General features: G+C 40.7%; 1 long non-coding RNA gene across 3 annotated transcripts; it reads left to right on the top strand.

Moving 5' to 3' along the window:
• The first annotated feature begins 16,853 nt into the window (after nucleotides 1-16,853).
• Nucleotides 16,854-23,806, top strand: LOC111266194 (uncharacterized). Of its 3 annotated transcripts, none has more exons than XR_002683926.2 (3): nucleotides 16,854-18,803; nucleotides 18,976-19,120; nucleotides 19,854-23,806. It is a non-coding gene; the product is annotated as an uncharacterized LOC111266194 (long non-coding RNA). The 3 variants fall into 3 exon arrangements; XR_015313326.1 differs by having other exon boundaries at nucleotides 19,857-23,806; XR_002683925.1 differs by lacking the exon at nucleotides 19,854-23,806 and having other exon boundaries at nucleotides 18,976-19,180.
• The last annotated feature ends 1,452 nt before the right edge of the window (nucleotides 23,807-25,258 follow it).

The raw sequence follows: 25,258 nt of genomic DNA on the forward strand, positions 1-25,258 counted from the left end.
AGGGCCATGGCACAATGCTATAGCACCAACGAACAGTCAAGACAATTTGTGGACGATGAAATGAAAACTTTTGGCTTCAGTTGACCAGGAAAGATTGTGGTCAAAACGAAGGAAATAGTGTGAGAACAGTATACATCAATGAAGCAAAAAGATGACGAAGGCTGTTGAACACAATGGTGGACAACTAGCGATAGCGATAAACGCAAACTGGGTGCGTCATAGCCCTAGACCTAGTTCACTCCGCCAGTTCAACTCGAGAGGTGTGAGACACGCCCGAAAACGGCCTTGGCCGCACTTTACCGACAAATATATACAATACAATTTCTCAAATCGCTACATAATGACGATAATCTATTCTATAAGGGTCGGCGCAGATGCGCCCTCTCGCCTTGTAAATAATCCTTCGCGCTGCACTCTGCAGGATTAGCAGCATTAGTACAATTATCTGGTTAACGGACGGCGTCTGCTAGCAGGACCGTAGCTGAGCCTTCCTTTGCAGCAAAACACGGAAGGCGTCCTCTAACCCAAGACGCTTGTTGATCTAATACTTCCTTTGACAATTACCCAGCGTTAAATAGCAACGACTATAGATTAAAATGATGCTATTAGAACGATACGACCTGTTAAATCAAATTGTCATTATGGATAAGGGACGATAAAATAACGACACGAAGTATCTAAAATTCTCAAATATGCTTCGCGATGCCTTTGTTCTATGATAAAGAAAGAAGAGAGGAAGATTGATATTAAAGGCGAAAGATGGTTACGTAGACATCTTCATCAGTTTCGGATGAGCTACATTTAGAACGCGACCACTGTGTACCATACATTACATATTGTTGCCAGTTACGCTTGTGACCGAATTCGAAAGGAAAAGATCCCGGTAGCGGGACATTTTTCGCTAACAGAAAAGAGTGTATCAGCTTCAGGCTATAAGATATTCTAATTAGCAGTTGAAAAGTAACATTTGATAAAATATGGCTCTGGTCATTTCATACGAGGTATGGATAATTACCCTATTAGGTACCCTATTTGCAGCATTATGCACACTCTGTCTGGTGCTTTCTACCTGTTAATCACTGTTAAACTGTCCGTTTTAGTTGTAAATATTATATTCTTTAATGTTACCATTGCACTACTTGCAAGCTTTGCTATTCGTTAGATTCCAATTGCGCTACTCTAACCATTGGTATAATTTGATTTTAAACTGCAGTTTAGCTTGTCGATGTATTATATATTGATTGACTGAAGATGGCACATTTGTACGAAATTAATATATATGCATAATATGGGCTTTCCACGTTATGCCCGCCTATATAGTAGCCTTCGTTCGACTCCATCGTATTCGGACAACCTCGATCGCCGTGGTAGGTAAGTTAATCATTCTAAGTTGCCATCCATTGTCGTTCAACGTTAGTAGCAGTAGCAATGCCTAGAAACCAGCGTAATTTAGTTGGTACTCTATTTTAGGAATAGCCTATGGGTAGTCGCTCAACGGACGCGTCTGAAACATTCTCAGCCGGCCAAATGTGCTCGATAGAGCTTGGCACGCAATCACACAGTCACACGCACATACCTAGAGATACAGACAAATACATAGTCATACGTCTCATTCGAAAACTTTCTTTATCTTTCTATATATGCTCCTCCTACGCGCTTACCACGAATACCGTCTGAATGTGGCTAGGGCTACTACTGCGTAAAACTCACGTCCTATGGAAACTTTCATCCCACGGTATCTCGCGGCCAAACTTTCGAATTGAATCTGCCGTCTAGCACATGTACGCGTCCACTGCTCAACTAACAACGACCCATCCGACAGAACGATTCGAACTATGGGGCTCCCTGTTACGACGAGATGTGCCTGTTCAGGCCTGACTCGTACATGAACCAGGGGTTTAGGCCAGGCTTACCCCAGTAGAAAAGAGACTATGCTACTCAGTACTACGTGCCGAGTGTAGGGTTGTCTCAGCGTGTAACTTGACAGACGAATATACGATGTACAGCCTAACACAAGCTATGTAACGATCGTAAGTGTATAGCCACGACACGTAGCCAAAGGGTTGAGTAAAGCTGAGGTAAGTGGAAAGAACATCGCACTCGAAGGGCCTACACAGATTTACCGTATTGTTTGTATTTTTGTATTGAATTTTATTTTTTCGCTTGGCTACAACAAAAAAATTTACTCATGTCTCGTAGTCAGATAGGCAATCAAACGTGTGGTACATGCTGCATATTTAGATATCACTGCAAATAATTATGCGGCCATTTTGCAAACTCCCTCTCCAAATAAAATTTCAACTGGAAACAACTTTTGCAGGAAAGGTCGTGCTGCGGAAAGCCAAACAGATCTATAGCTTGTACAATGAAGATTCATTTTAGATTATCATTACAGTGCAGAGTAAAACGTCTCTTCAGCCAAGATCAGCTTTTATTGTTTTAGATCCAACTCCTCTTTCTATGGGGTACATTGAGCAATGTCTATTGCAACATTCTTTCTACCAGTTGATAAAACGTAACTCGTCGACATTTCCGCTAGAAATTTCAGAACGCTTGTTTTCGTATGAAGTACGACGACCGTGACGACAGCGTCGTGCTTAAACGTGAATCGGTGCGTTATTAAACGAATGCTTCCATCCTGTTTTGAAAAATTTAGTTCAAGCCTACTAAGGTCGACCTTATACGTGCCTCAGTTGACACGACAAGCGGTTCCAAACAGACGCTAGAAGTACTGAATTGAAGAAGCAGAATTTCTGTCAGCCAGTGAGAAATAGTATTGCCACCAAAGTATGTTTGACACATATAATAATTTCGAATTTCCAAAACATACGGATCCGCTAATAAAATAATTTCTAATTTTTCTCTTTAATAATTCAATCTTTTTATTTAAAAACATGAAATAATGAAATACTATCCTATTCGGCCTTGTTGATGAGCATCTGTACTGGCTTTAATTTGAGCAATGCAATAGTCTGTGTTAGTACTAGAGGATCGCCTATAGCGTCAATTACCGCGGCTCTAATGAAAATCGGGCGTACGAAACCCTAGACATATCTGTCATAAAACGCGTAATAGTGCTAGAGCAGAGTGCCTTCATAGATAAAAGTAAAGCAAAATATCGATGCTTTTCAAGAGAAGCCGACGTGAACTCGATGCTGTGGATGAAAACCGTAGCTTTATGCGTGCACTTTGAGGTGACTCTTGCCTGTAAGCCCTTGCTGTCATCCATGCGAGGTACACTTCGCTTAACATTTGCCCCCTAACGACCACATAGCCCCAAGGCAGTTCATTTTTTTATTAGATTTTAATATATTCGGTTCCTCTCAAAGTACATGCAACACCTCGGCGTTGTCATGACAACTTCTAGTAAAGTCGAATTGGGGCGTTTGAAAGGGCAAATTCAAAAAGCGCGCTAGCTTAGCAATATCAGCGTTCTTCCATTGGGCCTTTTTCGCGTCCCTAAACGGTGTAGAGGTTAGGCGATGAATGAAAAGATCGTTTATTATTCAGCGGTTATTTATATATTTTTACTTATTACTGATTTATATATTTATACTTATTTATATCGAGCGGTTAGTAGCGTCCTGTCATGTATGGCCTCAGAGGTGGTCTTCACTAAATTTATATCGCGATGGTGCAGGCATCATTAGCCTAGTTTGAATACGCATCCTTACGTCGTTCATGAACAAATACAAAAAATTAATCCATAAGTTTAGCGTTTTAGTCAGCTGCCATCGCTCAACATCGACTATCATTAGCTTGTAGGAAATCACAAAGGACATGGTCGAGGGAAGCCAACTGAGAGTTCTTGCTGGGATTCGAGTACTTCAGTCTGTTGATTGCTTCCCAACGAACGGTACGTCACGAAACATGAGGGTGCTATCCGTTTCAAGATGCGTCTACCTAGTAGGCAATTCATTCCTAAAACCCACTTAAACCATTGAGGTCATGCACGCTGGGAAAGCCGCCTCCGCGTGCCATGTATTCGTATGTCAGACGCGGTATCACCGTATGCGCTAAGTATGTATTATGTGCTTTCCCATATACAAAACCATCATGATTAAAAGTTTGGCCGGGAAGGGAAGGTATGTCCTTCTGTTTGAATACCGCCAATGACCAATCTGGCGATAAAGTGCACATTTTCAAATTACAGGGATACACCCGAACACGTCGCATATATGGCGATCGTTTTCCGTAAACATTCAATTGGTAATAGTAATAGGTCAGACCCGACCTGAGTATATGAAGTCACCCTACGAGATCTCAGATCAGCATAACTATACTTGCACATATGGTTTCAATATGAATGTGAGAATCTAGACGCATCCACCTGCCTGTTAACCAGCCTATGCGGGTGATTATTGATTCATAAGATGAACTTGTTACACGTTACAGACACTTTACTGACTTTATTTTATCAAAAAAAAAAACGAGCACACAATGATGTGTAACAGACAACTTAAAATCGTTGTTTTTTCATATGGTGTAATCAGTTCTGTCACATGCTTAATTAAACTATGTTAGGAACGAAGGCTGTTTGAAATAAAAAAAAATACATATATATAAAATTAAACGTAAAGTATATATAGGATTATATGTACACACGGGCCATCTATGATAACAGCATGGGTAACAGTTTCTTTAGCTCGTTCTCAGCCAGACAGAAACGCTCGACGGCCTATCCACTATTAAGTGTACTGCTAATGGTCAAAAGACTTAAATTAAAAAGGATTAAAAACATTTCGTTTGCATAAACAGTGTTTATTTTTGTTGAGCGTCAATAGTTTTTTTTATCTTCTCCCTTATTAACTGCGACCTTTTTGCCCAATTACTCGGCACTTTTTCTCACATACACTCAACAAATAATGCTACCTATATTATTATTATCACAACAAGTAGGTGACGAATGTCATCGCTCTTACTACAGCCAAATGGGCGACCGTAAAAAAAGACCTAATTTTTTTTTCGCGCATTACTAGTAGGGGAAGCGAAGCCTCATTTATTGTAGCGCTCCCATAGCATAACCCCTTATCAGCCCTCGCCTCATCGTCATTCGCTCGCACTCTATACACTGCATGCCTATAATTTTTGTATACGTGCGGCTTTTCGCAACCCTTCCCACTAGGGCTCAATATAATCCCCTTCTCAGAAAACTACCTTTACACTGTTTAGTGCCTAGATCCGCTGACTTTCGCTAGCTAGCTAGCTAGCTAGCTAGCTAGTTTTGCTTTTATAAAGTATAACTAATCGCTAAGCTATCTGTTTTGAATGAACGAATGACTCCCGAGAGAAGCTTTGATAGGAGACGTGATAGGTGGGATAGGCTGGGCGGTGTATCTCTGACCTCCCACTAGAGGCGTCTCGAGGGGTCGGGGGGCAAAGGGCGCATTGTGCTAGACGTTAGAATGTCAGTCCTTTGAAAGGCAAACTATGGGTCTGAGGCCGCGAGCAACGGATCCTTTAGTCAACCTCAGCGTCGGCAAAGGAAAAAGAGAAAAAGAAAATCCAATTTCATATTGTTCCGTTTCATTCGAATATTCAACTCTTTGGAGTTTGCCTATTTCGTTCTAGCACAAACAGAAATCTTATCAGTGTGAAAAGCGGATGGGGAAGTTGTCATAGATGTAAACAACGATACCAGCAGGCAAAATATAAACTCGCAGCCCATCATCGTCTACAGTCAAGGAATGACCCTGCATAACTCAGCTAGAAAGAGGAATTATGCTATTCTAGATATCTCCAATATACGTACTTAATAATGTAAAACTTTGGTATTGTGGACTTAGTGAGGCGAGCAAGAACACTGATCGTACCCTCGGACCATTCTTTTGTATTGGTAAAGCCATTATGGCCCTTAATGATGGTAACAAAAAAAAAGAGGTCGCATTCATGGTCATACGTTAGAATATTTATTCATACAGCTGGATAGCTTAACAGAGGAGGCAATTGCAGTTGTTATTATTGATGACTGTATGGTTAACCGATCAAGAAGTTACGGAAATATTGCTATTACACAAGCTCAGCCCGAGTATATATAATCATGGGTAACTTGTCGTCTGCAACGTAGCATAGACTAAATGGAAAAAGCGTGTTTCTAACTTTTCTGAGCTGTATATGTAGCGGCAAATAATGATAACAAAAAACTGACTGAACTAGAGCTATGCTCAGACTGAGTGAGCTTTTTGCGAAAATCTTATTTTGTAGAAGAATAGAAAACTTCATCAGTGAAAAATTTTAACAGTTAAATGCTGTTTAATATAGCTTTGGAGCTTTTTCGCTATCTGTTAATTGTCGGCCGAAATCGACTGATCCGAAAAGTAAGTCTGATGGGATCTCGTACAGGTCAAGCTTGATTGATTTGGCCAAAATATCCCCAGTTCAGAATCGATGAATGATTTCACTATCTCTGTCGGCGTCCTACTAAAACATCCGTAACTATAAAGTGGTTACAAGTTTAAAGTTCGAATTAGAGACGAATCAAGTAGAAGGCTTCGCAGGTATTGTTTGTAACATAATTGAATATGTGACAGTCATATTTGTCTAAATGTCTTTTTCCATTATAGATGCTGACTTGGTGCTTCTAAAAGATGCTTCTAAGCACAATAATAGAGGACAGTACATCGTTATGTTACTCGCTTTAGAAAACGGTCCCGATGGATGTCTTACTGTTTTCCTTCGTGCTGTAAAAGCCTTCATTCTTCCGGCCATATATATGATACCTAAATAAGACGAGTTGTTTTTCATCTTCAACATTGTCCTGGGCCGTATGGGATTTAAAAATTCACTTTTAGATTACTTGGTTTGTAATAAGGTTAGAAATTACTCCGCGTGTTCATAACCCCTATAGATGCTACTGATGCTTTGATTTGGTTTCAGAATCAGGGCTCATACTATCCACAATAATGGATTCAAAAAACCTGAACTAAGCATAATATTTACGTATTCTAAAATATAAAGTATACGTTGTACATTAATTTGGTTCTGGCGTATATTTAAAGAGTACGCTGCTTGGCTTCTTCTCAGCTAGCTATAATACTCGTGAGCGGACAAGGGCGTAGGGCCATGATTTCTCTGAGTGACCGTGATGGTGTGTGTATTCCATTAATGTATTTATTTATTTACAGTTCATACACTAACGACATACCCTAATAGATACATGAAGTTATCACGAGTTAATGGCGTCAACATACATCTATGTGGTTCTATTTTTGCCATCACAGGTAACTCTCAGCTGAGCATTGTTTTCCAACATTGAACTTCTTCTATACAACCCACTACTATATATATATGCAAATAAGATTTGTCCTCACTATCCCGAGAAATGGCTACAAAGTCAGAAACTTCTCGGTTGAAGATGCACTGATACACAGTGGAAAAATATTCTGCTGAACGCAAGTAGGTGTTCCTCGTTTCAAGAAGACCTACTATATTCTAGTTGCAGACTATCAGTTTCAAACTGACCGTCTTTCATTGAAATTCTCTACAAATACCGCTGTCTGTGAAACCGGCGTTCGATTTGCTGCGCATTTGTAGTCCTCGTGGTCTCCGCTACGGCTTCGGCCCATAGCCACCAGTCTGCATTTCCACATCGTATAATCAATCGAACAGTAAACCATCGCTTGGCAGCTGGACTTCACCGCACCTGCCGGCTTGTTGCATCGATATGTTCCTGTATTATCCGCTGTGTCTATCGGATCATGCTTTATCCAGTCCTGCACCGGTTCCCACACAGCTTGTTCCAGCCAGCGTTGGTTTATTCCTATCAGAGCTCGTATTGCATGAGAGACTTTATTGAGCTTCCAGAGCAGTGTCAACCGCCGCCACGGCAGTCGTGACAACAGAAGCAGCATTACCAGAAAGCGTAATTGGTTTGCCGTTCGTTTTATTCGCTCTGGAACCGATGGGACTACCGTTAGGCCAGCGCTGCGGCAATGTAAAACGCTTTCTTGCTACGTTTGAGCGCCGGGATAATGTAAAACAAAGCAGGAGATGCACCAGGATGACGACGAGCTAAAATTTCGGTACTTCTGCTTTTTCAGGATAACTCCAACTCTAAGGTCAGTTCGACGCGGCAAGCTAGCCGCTTTCCGGTCGTCTGTAACCGTCGCTGCGTAAAGAAAAATATGTATCTATGAACGGCGTATGGTTTATTAAGATACTGTGTATGTAAACAATAAGAGGACGTGGGTCACGGCGTGGAACCTCAATAGTATCAATATATAAGTAGGGAATGTAACAGAAGCCCAGACGTAGTCAAGCGATAAAATCGCTCAAAAGTGGACCATTTACTTTTAAAAAGGTTCTTTCTTATCTCCCCTTAGTCCCATCTGATTTTTGTGAATCAAATGATGGGGGTTCAGGAAGCAGCAATAATAGCAGTTCTATGTCCTCGGTGTCTTTTCCATGTACAAACACACTGACATATGTGCATAGAGACTTCAATGCTGCCTTGCTTAATAAGCTGATTCTATCCCTATAGCCAGCGACGACCTCCTCTTCGATCATCTGCTGAATCAAGCAAATCGGTGATGGAAGCTTGTCGAAGGCACACCGGGGAGCGTCCCCCTAAAGTGGCCTGTCAAAAACGAAGCGTGCGTGACATGTGTTGCTCTCACTAAAATTAAACTGCTGTTGGAAAATAGAACAGACACTGGACAAAACTCGCAAAACATTTAGTATGAGAAATTACATAGCAAATGTAGAAATATGTATACCCGTACCGACCTAAATGGAAAGTATTCGTGTGACATTTGACAGTTGTTTCTGTAATGCCTATGAAGGTCGGTCAAGCTTCGTGTCTCAGCAGACTCCTGAAGCACCCAATAAGGGGCCTAATTTTTTTAATATTCCAAATATGGTAATAAACGTATAACGGGAAGGGTGAGGCACAATCGTCAAAGCACTGTTTTTGTGGCAGCAGCAGAAAAGCAGGAAAGCTGCTAGACCCACGCCAAGAACCACCCTTGTTTTTATTTTTTTTTTTTCGTCTACTGGGAAATGGCGCATTCTCAGATGACACCGAGTGGTTCTACTGCCATTAAGGATCATTACTGCGTAATGCTGTCTGCCAAAATACGCCTACATTCTGGAAGAACGATTTGTAGATTCTTCGCTATGGTAATAGACAGGATTATACGCCGCTTCTTGTATAGATTTTTCTATTGAAACAACTTGGCGCTTTTATAAATTCAGTTGCCATTGTTACCACAATCGACCTCCTACGACCGTGAAAAAATGTGGGGCTGATGGATTGATACCAATAGGGATTACTTTGAGGCAAATGAGCGCGATTTGCAAGTTTGAGATATGTGCGGTCTCTACAAAGTTAAAAATGTCGTTGTCTGCTTGACACAGCGTATACAGTTCTCGTAGCTTAAACAGCTAGTTAGAAGTTTTGACAGAAACGTTATAGACCGTTGCACCCCTGCACTGGTATACAATCGAATTTATTACCTAATACCATTCAACGGAAATCTGCTAGCTAACCCGGATTATACCACGTATCATGCTTATTATTACAAATACGACGGCGGCGTCTGACCAGTGTGCGTACATCGACGGCCGCAGCTAGAAATTCCGGTTTTGACTCCAAAGGACTCATTTATTAACCTCGACTCGATGCGGAGTATGTGGGTTATATCGAAAACAATTAACGCGATTTTTTTCACTTCTGTGTGCTTCGAACTTCAAGGCAAGGCTTTTTTGCATCAGCTATATCTAGTTCGTTGAAATGAAATGAAGAGACTGTTAATTAATACAGCGATTTATAACGCATGCGGTCCTGAAAAAAAAGGTACGAATTGGCCAAATGTATGGAATACAAGTAATGTATGAAATATTCAGTGTTTCTATGATTCAATTAACATTATGCACGGCGTCCACTTAAACACCAAAAGCCGGCCCTTATTGCACGTTTATCCCACCTGCCTACTGCTTAGTCAAGCCAATACTAGGACTAGCTGAGAGATGGTCAACAATTTTCTAGCTATAATGAATCAGTTAGTGCTTGATTTCCGCTATCACACCTATCTACTTCATTTGACCGGCGCGTTGAGTACATGGCAGTTACGTTACAGACACCTACGAACCCACGTTGCAAATGGTAGATCAAGAAGTGATCATCTAAAATGGGGCAAAATTGATAGCAATTCTCAACTGAGTAACGTATTTTTTTCATCTATTGGGGGAAAAATGGAAGCAGATCAAACTATCAATCAGTCTAGCAGCATATTCTTTATCGATGTCCTACGACAGCGGAGCTGGATAAACTGCCTACAGTAAAATTAAACCCACCCATTATGTTTTCTTTCTGCCGTTACGAGAGCCATCGCTGTAATATCCTTACCAGCTAGCACTGACTGTGACAGCATCCAAATCAGAGTTCATTAAATCATCTCTGATGTCTGCACTACTTTATCGTTTTTGTCGGTGGCGTCGTACGCTTCTCGTTTCATCCTTTTAAAAGACAGGCAGAGATTTCAGCCCTTTCTGTCAACGGCCTTTGATTGCCTCGAATCTGATCTCTTGAATCTGTTTAAGCTGATTTAAGCAAGTAGTTGAACTCGCTTTTAAGTCGTCAACAAGTTCCCCTAAGAATCTTTCCAATACTCGAGAAAAAATGATGAAATAAGCACAACTGCGACACAGTGTTTATCGTACGCCCTGTCTGTCTCCATTGGCTTTAAATGGATATAGATGGGGGTCGTTAATTGGTTACCTACTAGCCAACACGTTTACAAAGACTAGCTAACTCCCACATATGACTGGTCGTGACGGCTATGGTGGAGCTTGCCTGCCGATGATAGACATTTTAGTTTTGTCTGATTCTATGAGGTGACGCAAAAAAAACGTTTCAAGAGTGCCAAGAGAACCAGGATCGTTCTACAATCTGGCTAATAACAATAATAATCGAGTGAACCCTGCTGAAGTACAATTCGCACAAAGACCGGATATCAAAGTGACGGAGGTTTTTCAAATTTAGACCCGCGCCGTCCGGGCGTAAGGAGCGTCCTAGGGAAAGCGGATCGAATAAGAAATTGCTGCTGTACATTCATCTGTCGCACAATACTTTAAAATCAATGTTATTAATCGAAGTATTTTTTTTTCGTTGTCTACCAAATACATAGCATTTCTATCTAAACATGTAAGTATATGAAGCCTGGTTTATGTCTTTATCAGTTTTGTTTCTATTCGCCCAAATTCTAAATTTTTCGATGGCCTTTACATTTATGTAAGGCGTCTTTTCTCTCTATATAGAAAAGGGGCATTTATTGCTTTGTGGGCCACAAGGTACAGACTTGACTAGGTTTCACACCGGCTACTAAGTCATGAACAGCAACATTATATATATATGTGTATATATAATAAACCAAATAAATATAGTATAGCTTTTGGTTTAATTAAGTAACGTCTATACACTAAATGTGTAAATTCTAGAAATTAGATCTGTTTTACCTTGTGTTAATGTATGATAGTAAAATATGTACGAGGCTGATTCTCTCCATAAAAATCAACACGTTTCCAATTTTTAATGCTCCAGAGGTATAGATTAGCGAAGCTGTGTGTGTCCTGGATAGCAACAGTCACATATAATTTACTGCATTGTCGAAACGTTCCTAGCGTCCTGAACCACTGTGGGATATCGCGTCGCACATTTGAGAGCTCCTATACAAAGGCGCATTCTTGTACGATCTTTTATCGCACAGATATAGAACAAATGATGTATTTGATTTTATTACATACTTGATTGGGTAACTTAACTGTTCCAGTGGCATTTTTTTTAAATAGTGTTTATCATAAATAGTTTGCGTGCTTATAATACCAGTGTGTATATATTTTTTCGAGCGGGATAGGACAATTTGCGAGTATTTACATATTACATTAGCTCCCATCTTCCTGCAGATGCTTTGAAAGACAATATAAGTATCCAGGGGTCGATGATCGACGATATGAGAGAACTACGATAAAACGTAGAAAAGATAAAGACTCGGTACGCGCCATGAAAATTCGTGTTAGTTATCGCGCCTATTGGTATAATTATCATAAAACCCTATAAATTATATCACCCTATTATACTCTTCGTGCTTTTACCTCTAATGATGATGCAGCTAATTGCCTAACATTTCTATTATTAGGGAGCCCAGTACAATTGTTTATTATTCTAGATTTCCTTCCAAGGCTTCATAACAATCAAGGCTCTAAGCAACTGGATAAATGTACCTAAGCAACCGCTCCAGAGGCCACTACTGCCCAATCCAACGACATAAACTACATCTTTCTAAATGAGCACTCCTGTACAACTTTCGTACCCCAGACTCTAAAAATTCGAACACCAGAGCTAAAAACTTATCTGTAACTTGATCAAAATCATTTCTACTCTTGTGAGGTATTATTGTTAACTGAAAAACAGCTTTCGTAGCCATCTAAGCGTAACCTGGTCAACTATGCATTATCCAGTCGCCTGCATGTGCGTTCCCTGGCACTGGTTCCTCGATCACCTCAGCCGCCTTCACTCCACCATTCGGAAAATTGCTGCCAAAGTAAGTAATGCTAAAATATTCAGCTAAATCGTCAGACGCAGCCTCGTTATCACCTAATTACTGTGAGGTGTCTACGCGATACTCTAACCTTAAATATTGTATATATAAGGCACATATTATTAAGGCTAAGGTTATTTACAGAATCAGGCTGGACGTTACAGCTTACGTATTATCATATAGTATTTAAATATGCTCCGATATGTATATTTAGGGGTTATCCATCAGTTTGACTTATTCCGACAAGCGGTCCACGAATGAATAAGAACCTCCTACAAAGTACAGAGGCCTATAGTAAAAAATGCTTTTATAGTTCGGTCCAATTCGTGGTAGCTCTTAAATTATAATTCATCATTAACAAATTATAATTAGTGGTAGGGGAAGAAGGAAGATGGCTAATCTACTATAAAAGTCAGTGTTTAAAAGTAAGTAGAATCATTAGAATTCGCTATTCTTTGTCTGACCGAAGCCGCTTACCTGTATGCTTATTTAAGTACAGATAAGTTGTTACAACTTAGGTGTATTAAGTTCATACTGAATCGTCACATTTAATAAGCTTACTAGTTGCTGAAATTACCGTCCTTTCTAGATGACAATCGTAAAATATCTAGTATGTTATTGCTCGAGTTAACAGTGACACATACGGATGAGTTTGGGTAAGTAACGGAGCTCTGCCTTCATGCCTTCAGCTTTAACGAGAAGACTACAAATAGTACACTCCTATCGATCGCTCTCGTAAAGTGAAGGCCGTATTAAAGCAATTATCCATTAAGGCTGGCGGCTAAGTTACGAACACCGTATATACAGCTTAAAGAAAAAAACGAATCGCAAGGAACGATAACTTCGTGTTCATTGTCACGCCACGGATTAGGCTGCCGTTACGTTGGCTGGTTACCTAACACTGTATCTGTTTATATTAGATAGAAATAAACAGATGGCATCGTGTGTGTCCAGGACGTACGATTAGATGAACGATTAAAGGAGCTTAGCTATACACGAAGAGAATCAGCGGGAGCCGGTATAGAGGATCAGACAGCAGTGCTAGTTGTATGTGGGTCTCCGTTTAGAAAAGGGCGGGCCTATTTTGTTGCGTGCTAAATGCGATTTATGCGTTTCGACCTGCAAATATGTACGCGCATCGAATAACTATTCTGGGTAATCTATTAATTTATTCGGTTAATAAACTGAAGGCAATCGGTGCCGGCAAGCGATGGGAACACGCCTATGCATTTGTATACGTTATACAAACAGCGTACTAAAAACGTACGTTCGTAGTCGGATATTTTGCACGTAATAACTTGCACACTGTATTTGTGGCACGATGACGTCTACGATTTTGCTTACGACGTTAAGATGATCAAGCTCTCTGTATCAATAGTTCCTTACTGTACAGTTAGAAATAGAGCTACATACAGACGATCTACATTCTAGCACAGTATACATATAAAAGAAACTATTTTATTAGTTAGAATACAGTGCCACTGCTCAACTCTATTTAATAGCAATTAGCGGCTGTTAGTGGAGCAGACGACGGGTAGATCTAGTTGAGAGGTGCGTGTCTCCAAGAGCTAATATCATTGCTGGTAACGTTCCCAGATATGGAATAATCTTAAATGATAGACAACAATTATTGCAGATACCGAATGAAAGCCCCCCCCCCCCCCCCCTCCGCTCAATCCGAAATACATACGGTGGTTCAAAGAGCAAAATTGGGACTGCACAGTATCATAGAAAGAACGTTTTATTTGAACGATCTATGATAACGTGGTGTATTTATTACCTTTGTTTTCTAAGTAAGTTCTTAGTAATCCAAGCGGGGTGTACGCTACGAGAATTAATTGGCTGTCAATTCAATTTTATCCATAATTACGTTCATATGTATTCGTGAGCCGTGCTGAAAACAAATTTAGTACTGACAAACATAAAGATGCTGTTATGAGCAGGCTTGTTTGCATCGATGTTACAGCGGGTAAGCAAGCTTAATTTTCTAGCTTGCACAAGCCGTCGGCATTCATCATGTCCCCCTGAGTATTCTAGCTTATTATCTATCTAGCCTTCTGATGGAGTTCGCATCGAGAAAAATGTTTCAAGTTCAAAAAGAAAAATGTTCAAAGTTTAAACATGCTTGTATGCGTATTTGACACGACGGTAAGCGCGGACTGCACCTGCGCGCTACTCAGATCCTACAAATTTATGTAGCCCTACCAGCAACATCATCTTTTGTTGCTGTGAACGGCCCTTTTCTAAAGAAATCGCGCTTTATTTACTCGTTCCGAAGTTTCGAGTCATTGCGTTGTAACCGGCGTCATACACCGGTTACAATGCGCAAGGGGCAAACATTCTCGTTTTTTTTTTCGGATTTGAAACCTGTCTGATAATTCTCTCTAGGCTTCTTGTGAGACAGCCTGAACAGGTCTCGTAAGGTTCGTTCGCCCACTCGCAGGACACGTAACCCCCTGCTGAGCTCCATGAAACAAGGGCCTTCCAAACTGCTGAAAATATGCTAGATAGTAACGAACAGCAATGCGATAACAACGATGATATTCTCCGATTGGTCATTGTATTAGTTTATCTAGCATTTTTTTCACGCTGTAGCACTATCTGTATCCGCTGCTACTTCTAACACGGGTTTTATGAGATCTAGACTTACATTACGTTAACTGCTGCGCCAACTGCCATTGCAGCTGTATCCTGTGCCACCGCCACTTTGCCCTTGGTGGCTTCGAAGGGAGGTGTGTGCTCATAGGTATACGTATACGTGTATATATATATACATCGTGCTGGTACAAGTTGTTTGTGGCATGTAGCCAGTTACATAGGTAGGTGCAATCTAAATTTAGCTGAGGTTCAAGAATACCAGCTGTCCTGTGTGGTAGTCCCGCTTTGGTGCGTTCGCTCCGAAAATTTCCCACTCTATAGTTGTCTCATGTCCTCTTAATTCCTAGGTGCATCTGTGCATCGTTCAATACTGAGAATTGCCGCAGTCACGAATGATAACGACAAACAGATGCGCACTATACAAACGTACGGAAGATCTGTCGATGATACTGCTAGAAATGCTTGCATTGGTGATGGCAGGTATTAAAAGGCACGGAACATGTCGTACCAGCGAAAATTGGCGGAGAAAAAAAGAAGCATTGCGCACAACTTTCGCAAAAAGGCAGTACTACATCATGCTGGACACAAAGATGCTATTGTGTTTTGTGTGGGTAACAGTAATATCTCTAATGTCTTTTGTTTTATTCAGACCCTTAGCAGTGATTGCAATTATTCCATTGGTATCATGTCGGAACACAAGAGCTTTTTTTAGTTTCGAAGATTTATAAGTAGTTTGTGATTCAATTACCGTCGAAGGAAAATGTAAAGTCTTTCCATTCACTGACAATAAACTTTACAAAGCTTATTACAAATCAAGGTTACTGAAGTAAGAAGAATAACCAAGAACGCTTATAAACTGAACAATCAAGCTACATTGCATTGGCTAAATTTTCCTCCCTATTGATTGGTACTCTTTATCTCTCTCGCTCAGATCCACTGACACTATATAAACTATTGTCCACGCTCCAAAATGTTGTCATCAGTAAAAGTATTCAATAACAACAGCATAAACAGAATACCGAAGCTCCTTTGCCATCATAGCTATGCTAATCGAGCTTCTCTTTAAGAAACCGGTTTTTTGTCCAGCGATTGCCCAGGGTCAAACTTGGTCAAAAATCACTTCGCAAAAATCGTTCATCACGATTCGGCAGCACAAATCAAGCATAAAGACCGTATCAATGACGCTAATGATCACTGAAAAGTGTTACATTGAACGGAACGACGTCTTAACCCGGCAGAATTTATCGAACGATGCCAACGTACGTCAGCTACGGGACAGTGCGGAGGTGGCCTTACTAATGGGTGCCTGCGCGACATCTATTAACACCAGCAGAGGCTTTGTGGTATCCATTTGTGCAGAAGTTGGCAAGACAACTAACTGAACGTGCAGATGTCTGTGTTCTTATTCCCGTTTAATAACCTGATAAATGGGCAGCTTGACTTGTTAAATTAATAGGGTCCACACTTCGTATGCTGACATCGTGCGCGTCTGTGTAAGCAATGACCGTAGCTGGCAATTAAACAAGGGACCACTCGAGCAAGCTCATTCGTGTGACTACAGTTAACGATAGCAGCACAGCTGTTGTACTTGAATTTATAATCGAGGTATCGTTGTCGTCTCAAACGCAACACGTGCAATGTCATCGATGCATGCACGTACGCACTGTAGACGGCGACGTTGTTTTGGATTTGCCTTAAAAATGTTTCACTAACGTAGCCGTATGGTTCTTCTTAACAAAGACTGAATCAGAAATCTTAGTGCTTAGTGCTTATGCTACGTTCCTCACCGTTTAGCCCGTTCATTTTCGCGTTTGAACTAAGTTGATTTTCTTACGTTTTTCTGTGTTACGATTGAAAGTGACCAAAGATGAACGAAAACCTGAATTTTCATAGATGACAAGCAAGAAGGTGTTCCGAGGTTCGTACGATACAAGTACACTAATAAAGGTGTTGATCTGATTGTGGAGTAACAATAGTGACAGCGAACAAAGAATCAAAAACAGCCGAATACTCCTCCCCTTCTTTGGATGAGCGTTGGCCTGCACCTAAGAAAAGTGGTTGGCTTTTTAAAGTTGCGTTAAGGCTGATGTGAGCCTGGGGCACTCCTCATGCCATACAGGAACGATACAACTATGCTCTAAGAGATGAAACAAGCAGGTTTTTTTATTCATCACAGAATAATCTGAAAGCTTCTTATACCGCACAAGCGTTTACGATATGTCAAAATATTCAACGGACTGTCTAATGGAGTGAAAAGCCAAACAAAATAGCGTTTATAAGAGGCTTAGAATACTAGGACAAATCGGACCCTTGAAAACTCGTCGTGGCGTCGAGGTGAGCGCCGGAGCTTTAACGAACCATAACCGGCATATTTAAGACGTCGTCGTCACAAGCAATCTTACCATTGTCAAAGGAACGAGGAATTAACGGTGTGTCCGATGTTACTCACTCAAGTGCGTCGCATTACAGAACCTTAGCGGTCGGCGACTCTCCTAATAATATTAAGAATGTCTATTAGTTAATGCGTACAAGCGCTTCACTTGTTTCAGATAGATAATCGGCAGCTAACGAACTCGCTTGCTTGATGACATTTACGCCTGCTCAGCGGCAATTCTGATCTAATGTCGTTTTGGCTGCGAGCTTGGCTCCGTCGAGACCGCCACCGTACTCCGCACCGAGATGCGACAGCAACGGCAACCGCGGTATCCCTGGGTACGCTCGTTTAGCTGCAGCTTCTGCGGGTACGTATACTAAAATCGACGTTAATAAGATGAAGATGGCAAAGATGACGACAGCGGCGACGAAATTAACACAAACAGGAACTAGAAAATGGGCTACGCTGTTGGCGGCGCCAATGCAGAGCAACGAGTTTAGATATCGCTCGAAGAACATACTCATGAATATGCCAATACACGAGCAAGAAACATGGATCCATCGTAAAGGCACACTGACCTACGTTCGTTCAAGTTGCACACCGTACAACTTGAATGAGACAGAACCCAAACTTACATTCTTAATATAATAATCAGTGCAAACAGGACCTCGTAACAAGGAAGCATCGCGAATGAAAGGGCAGCAAGGTATATTTTTACCCATCGGTCTTGTGAGAGTTACTGTACGAGCTATGTAACTTACGTATTGATGGATAGACATGCCTCGTTGCACCGTTACCGCACGCATATTCGCGAGCAAACCCATTCTGCTTATATCTAGATCTTCGTACGGTCGAAGTCAAAACTCGTACATTTAACGAAGCGTCCAAGATAAGCGTAACCACGCTGACAAGTGGTGTTTTGCACCTTGCCACCTCAGCGGATGATGCTTGCTATGAACCTACCGCCCAGAGTGGTCGGTCAACTTCTCAGATTCATTCACCCAGAGACACGTGAACATATGCTGTATAATTTTAGAACATGTTCGCGTCGACGAAGAGCTTGCTATACCGAATGGCGCAAGTTATAATGATCGGTAGCAGTGGTACGCGCTAGTGTACCTATGCAGAACGATGCATGCGGCTGTAAGAGCGCGTATCACACTCAATCTGAGAGCGAAAATCGCTTCTAATAGTTCGCTTACCGGTAAGCGGGGATGGCAGGAGCGTCACAGCGACACGGTATGGTCAAGGGAGAAACGTCTTGTCGGTCGATAATTGCGCTTATCTTCTTAAGGGTACGCATGCTACTTTGCTTTTTTTTCTATATATATTTTCCATATACATGCATATCTATATATATGTATGTGTGTATCCTTTGGTGACGGCCAGAACAGCAAATGGGACACGAAGAGCCCCCGGCAAAAACGACAGTAGCAGCTCTTCAATTGTTCTTATGTCGCGTTTCAGGTTGGATTTCTGAAGCACCCATAGGAAAAATCATTGTTCCAGAAATATCCTGTCCGCAAGGCTTCGTGAGACCGGAAAACGGCTACCGTTATGTTACATGGCTATGCTGGTCCTTCTCCGTTCTACGGTGACAATCATAGCTAATGTTAGTATCAGCTACGCTTATGCTGTAGTCTAAATAAAGAGACTTTTTTTCAGTCTTTAACTCTCGGGGGTAATAGCAGGAATACCATGTGACTATGCAATATGCTTATTCTACTTGTAAGATAGGTGATCATATGCTTAATGTCTGCACGTATGTATTTGGCTGAGACTTAGATTTAGAATGAGCATTTCATCGGTACCATTTCCAGTTAACCGAGGCATTCAAGTGTCTGAGGCAGAGATACGGCAGAGCAGCCAAAGCCGAAATTTCTCTGTATTTGTTTATTTAAGAAGCATGCACAATGAGACTGTGTCATAGGGACACGAGATCCTCCTTTTTCGTGTTAGTAGAACTCTGCTCACGCGGCGTAGCAGATTCCCGCGGAGCTAAAGTGATGATACTTTTCTATTTGGCCCACTTATGCTTCTGGCTTCTTGCTAAAAACAATTTGACAAAGTAGAAGTAACAGATACATATATATGCATGCGCCACCTTCACCTAGACTACTTAAATTGTTCCAGGCTTCATTCTTCGTTTCGCTCGTGATCACTGACTTGTTATAACACCTCATAGCTATTTCCAATGATTGTCTGAGTAATCTAGTAAATTTTTCAGCCAGCCTCATTAATCCGTCCTATTTATTGTTTCACCATAGCTGTCACCAAAGGTTGAACCTCTAAAAGACAAAGTAAACACCTGTCGGTTCCTAACAATATGGGCATGACATTTCCAGCAGCAGCAACAGCTGCTTACGCTGCCATGCAGTATACTATGGCTTCTTTGGCTGTCGGCAGAAAACGTCAGTAGGGTGCCTCCTCGCCTACGGAAGACATGCAGATGCTTCGAAGTAATAAACGACAATGAACAAGGAAAAAACGGACGGGCCCGGCCGTCCTTGTACACGGATAATAATGCCTCGTCTCCTCACTGTCATCAGCCATATATCTATCTTTCCGCCAACTCATCTACCTGCAGACAAAACTACGCGATAGCAGGAGCGACGGCAGCGGCCGCAATCGCAAACAAACAAACAAACAAGTATGCAGCAGTTCTTTCTCAAGCTCCGGGTGGCAGTAGACTTCGGCAGTCCCCAGCGTCACTTGCCCTTACAGTGGCCGTATACAGTATTGGTCGGAGTATAGCTGCGGAAGACTAGCTACGATACCGTGATCTGGAGATGCGATGTGGCCATGGATAATCTAATGAGTAAACAGAGCAGGGTCTTTTCTTTGCTTCACCTGGTGACCTGTTAGGTGCTGCCGTTACAGCTAAGTTCGCCGTTGCTTTGGTCGTCACGATCCCAATCGCGAATCCCAAGTATGTAACTCCTCTCGTAAAGGGCATGGTTTCATGATCTTGTGGCACCGAGAAGCAGCCACGCAGGAACGCCACGTTTTTGCTATAACTACGTGTGCCACGGTTGTACAACGTGTACTAGCAGCCAGTGCTGGAGTGCTCGAACGCCAATAGGAGACAGCTTTTGTAGTTAATTTAATTTGCGAAAGCGGAAAGCGGACGAGGGATAGAACAAATGATGAGACGACGTAGTCGCACTAACTCTTTTCTATCTAAAGTCCTATCCCCGTCTTGTATGCACCCGACATTGTCTTGAGTCTAATTTTCGACATCATTATTGCCTGTTTCGAGGAGTACAGGAAGATGTCTCCTTGATCAGTGAGTGGGTCGCTGACTACTAACTCGGTACGCGATTCCCGGATGGACCCGTTACAACGTTTAACCATATTGGCCACGTATGACTACGAGGGGCCTACACTGAGACTTGCCTGTTATGCTAGCTTAGGCTTGTAACAGTCAGATAATTCTGACCTGGTCTACAATCGAATTGAAGATAATGAAGACGATTCATTGCTATATATAAGCCTCCGGCAGTGTCAACCTAAAGTACTAGACAGACACAAATCTAAATGATGAGGACGACCTCTTCTAAAGGGAGGGCTTTTTAAAGTAAATCAGGGAGAAAAAAGAGTTCAGCACAAACTGTTTCAAACACCAATAATTTAAATACTATCGAAAAATCACAACAACCACGCAAGTGAACAGGCGAGTCTGCGTGCGGCGCGAAGGGTTCTTTGGGAAATTTTGCCTGAATTGTCAGCTCTCGGTCATTAAAGATATATAAATTTATAGATTAAAAAAGTCACGTGTAATTTTCGAAGAAAAAAACTTTTAATTGACACCTGCCTGTAAAACTAGCATTAACGAATGTTTAGTTACTTTTGATGATCTGACTAGCAGGCTATGTCGTCATTTTTTTGCCTAGAAGCGGAAATATTATTTTTAGCTGGGGTTTGCAGCGCCCTCTTTCCCACTAATACAAATATCGTTTAGTGCCGTTTGTCTGGCACCAGCTAAAGCTGTATTCAATTGGAAAGGAGACAACCTCGTACAGTTCTCGAGTTGTCAATAACTTGATCGGGTTAGATATGTTTTTATTGCAATATGAAGTCTACTATCTTGCATGCGTCTCCCTAAAAATCGTAGTAGCCTCAGATGACAAAAAACATTCAACAATTGATTTTTTTTTCGATGCTTGAAAATTTGATTTAATTCGAACATTTTTTTTTTTTTAGGAATCTCGTGTCGTCTAACCATTATCAGTATCACGGGTCATGTCTGACACTTTTTTTTGACGTTAATACACAGCATATCGTATCGTGCGCTTTCCATACGTGAGATAATTTTTTATTTTACGACCTTTCAGTGAGATACTATGCGGAATTTATCGCTTGATAATTCTAAAGCGATCTATATAATTTCCTGTTGGTGAAATGACTCGTCTAGTGAACTTAATGAGCTAACATGATAATCTGAAAGAGACAAATAGAGTACAATTAGCTGGTCGCTTTTGTTTACACACCGTAATCATTTTGATCATTGCAAAGCTCTTGGCTATATTTTTCATTGTGTCGGGTACAACGGAGCTGGGCTCGCAAAAAAATGGAACGCACTAAACGCACGTATTGAAAAGATTCCGGTGAATTTCGCTAGGCGACGTTTGTCCGTGCTAATGTGAACGCACGTAATGGGTATTAATTATTTAGACTTTGCCTGCAGAAGAACTATTTCGTACAGGGTTAAGCTATGCCACATTTTACCGAGAGCTGCTAAAACCGAATTTTTAAATACAATTTTCAACCTGAACGGGACAATCGACCGTGCTGCAACGGCGGACGCTTAGCGCAAACAACGCTCGGTGGATCACAGAAGCAAGCCAAATCTCATTGTCAAATGAAGCGAATAATAATTTCGAAAATTTTGAAGATAAACCGTTACGCTATATGGACATGCGCCCATGCTTTACGTCTGTACGCCGGGCTTTTCTATCAAACTTTAATCAGTTGTCTGCAAAGGCGAATTTTAAAATGTATAAGTAACCAACCGTTTTTGAAGTTTGACGTATTTATATTACTTAATTAACAAAATTCGATATGAATCAATTTCTGATTTATTGATCAGGGCATTGACTTCAGTTGAACTCGCTGAAGCCCGGCTGTAGCTAAGCTGAACTTTGATACTATTCAGAAAATAAGCTCATACGCAAGTAGCAGACGACTTTATACAACTTCTCAAATATGATTAGAAAATTATACACAAAGCAAATATTCAGGATAGGAACGGCTTTGTCTTGACTTTGTGCGTTCCTGTTAACGTCTTTTTTGTAAGTGAGGCAGACATATAATATATTTCTCCAGTCTTAAATAATCTGACATTATTGACGTGTGTTCGCGTAGACAGATTAGCGACAATATTTTTTGCTTGTTTTTTGCGTTCGCGCGTGACAGCAAGACTTGAGTTAATTGTTCCTGCCTCCTTCGGAGCCCTCTCCCAACTATCTGAGCTATATATTCCTATTATATACTACAACGCACAAAAGGTTACATTCGTTTAAACTAATTGTCGTATTTGTCTATATATTTTTATGGTCATTCAAGAGTATGATAAAGTAATATGAGACTAGGCGAGGTCCTGAACATTCAGCGGTGTTCAGGGCTACACCGTTTTACTGAATCAGTTTCCTCTCTGTTCCATTATACGTTATAACAAAGCATGCCTAACCATTATTGGAAAACCACGCAAACGCACATTCTTGTAGCAGGGCTTTATACACTTAACCTTCCTCTTCTTTCTCTCTATCTCTTTCGCTCTCCCTAAGGCCTACTATTAAATAATATGGAGCAAATGACAACGACAGGGAAAGTAAGAGTGTAAAAGATAACCAAATGTTTCTATATTTGGTTTCTTTTCTATGGAATTAAAGTTCTAAGCAACATAGAATGCCGCCTATACAGTTACTATTCAAAACTCGATATTAAGGTCTAGGTATGGTTTCCTCATAAATATATAGTGCAGTCCAATTAAGCAGCTCACCAAAACGACGACGGTTCAAAGGCGTTAACATGAGATAGATAGCAGGTGCTAGCAGTGATTAGCAGATAGTAACGCTTGTCGGTTGTCCATATATATATATATATGTACGTATGTATGACATATAAATTTTAGATGTATTACGCATATAAACTGTAATTATATTCGTATATAGATATTATTGAGAGAATAAAAAAAAGGGAAAAGAGTTCGAGCATATGAGTTAACTCCGTCATGGATCGAAGCGTCGATCATTGCCTTAAATAGCAAAAAAAAAAAAAAAAAAAAAAAAAATAGAAATCATGATTAGTTTTTTTGAGGGTAGCGGCAAAGCATTACGATATGAATCTATGAGACGCCAGTGGAAGTAGAGTTGAATTTGAAGAAAATCTACCTAACATCTTTTATCGTTAAATATTCGTCCCTCATTCATCCTATCCATAAAGCTGTTATTTGAAAATTTTACTTTTTCACGAAAATTGATGCATCTAAAACTACTAATATATTGTAGAGCGAAATCTAATAGGCGATGCTATCGAATAGGTTGAGAAGTTAGCTCGCATGCATGTCTCAGTTGTTACTAGATACCTAAGTATTTAGTCAACTATGTTACCCAACATGAATCTCATCTTCTATGATCCAAATCAGCACTAAATAAACGTATTAATCATTGAGAAAATATGAACTGAAGATAGATATTTACGTCCTAGGCCCGTATAACTCTATGAGACGGAGTTATATGGACCAAAGAGGTAACTCTATGCCCCACGTCCGAAGAAATGAATCATTTAGCAACGCTAAAGAGAAAACTTCCTGACAGGCAAAGCGGGTCGAAAATGATTGTTTGAGAAAGATTTCTAATATATTTATGATTTGTTTACTGTAGCCCAGATGAATTCTGTTTCGGAGTGTAAATCCGGGTCTTGATCGGTTCACATACGAACCCATTGACCAGAATTGAATTTTAATGAAGAAGCTTCGAAGAGCGGCAATGATATGCACACCAAAGCTAATTTGATCGCACGGAACAATTTATATCTATCGTGATTATGCACGATTCTGAAATAGGGAATTGCAAGGTTCTAAACCACTTTTGTGGTTACTCACAATGTAATACATATGTTGTCTAGTATTGTATACAACGAACGATGCTGTCAAAAGAAAATTTCTGTTAAAAAAAACCATATGGGTCATCTTTTTAGAACGAATGACATGTGATAAGGTACGCGGAAAGACGAAATCCAGATTGAACTTGGCAAAAATACACGTATAAGCATTTCTACCCAGCTAAGTAGTACTTTGAGGCTAGTTGCTTCCTTTAGTTCCTCTGTAAAAATAGCATCTGATTTCATATGTGCTCAAAATGTACGGACCATATAGCTCCATCTCACCTTGGGTCATATAATCTACAGAGCAACTATATAACAGAACTTGAAATATAACTTGCTTTTAGTTTGCCATTAAAAACATAGCTTCAGGACTGACGAAACCGAGAGAGGAAGCTGAACAGCCTTTTTTTTTTTTTTTTTTTATCTTCTTTAACTTTTAATCGGTCAACAGAAATTTAATAGAATGTCAAAAAAATACTCTTCGGTCCCGTACAGCGTCACCATATAAACATTTTAACAACAGAAATACGGTTACGCGAACTGCACTGAATTGCGTACCCGAGTGCATCGAAAAGTTCTGTAAGTTCCAACTACTAGACATATCGAGATCTGAACCCATCGCGCCCTTGCTGGAAAAAAGTGG

This window comes from Varroa jacobsoni, unplaced genomic scaffold, assembly GCF_002532875.2.
Source record: "Varroa jacobsoni isolate VJ856 unplaced genomic scaffold, vjacob_1.0 scaffold_1063, whole genome shotgun sequence".
Lineage (NCBI taxonomy): Eukaryota > Metazoa > Arthropoda > Arachnida > Mesostigmata > Varroidae > Varroa > Varroa jacobsoni.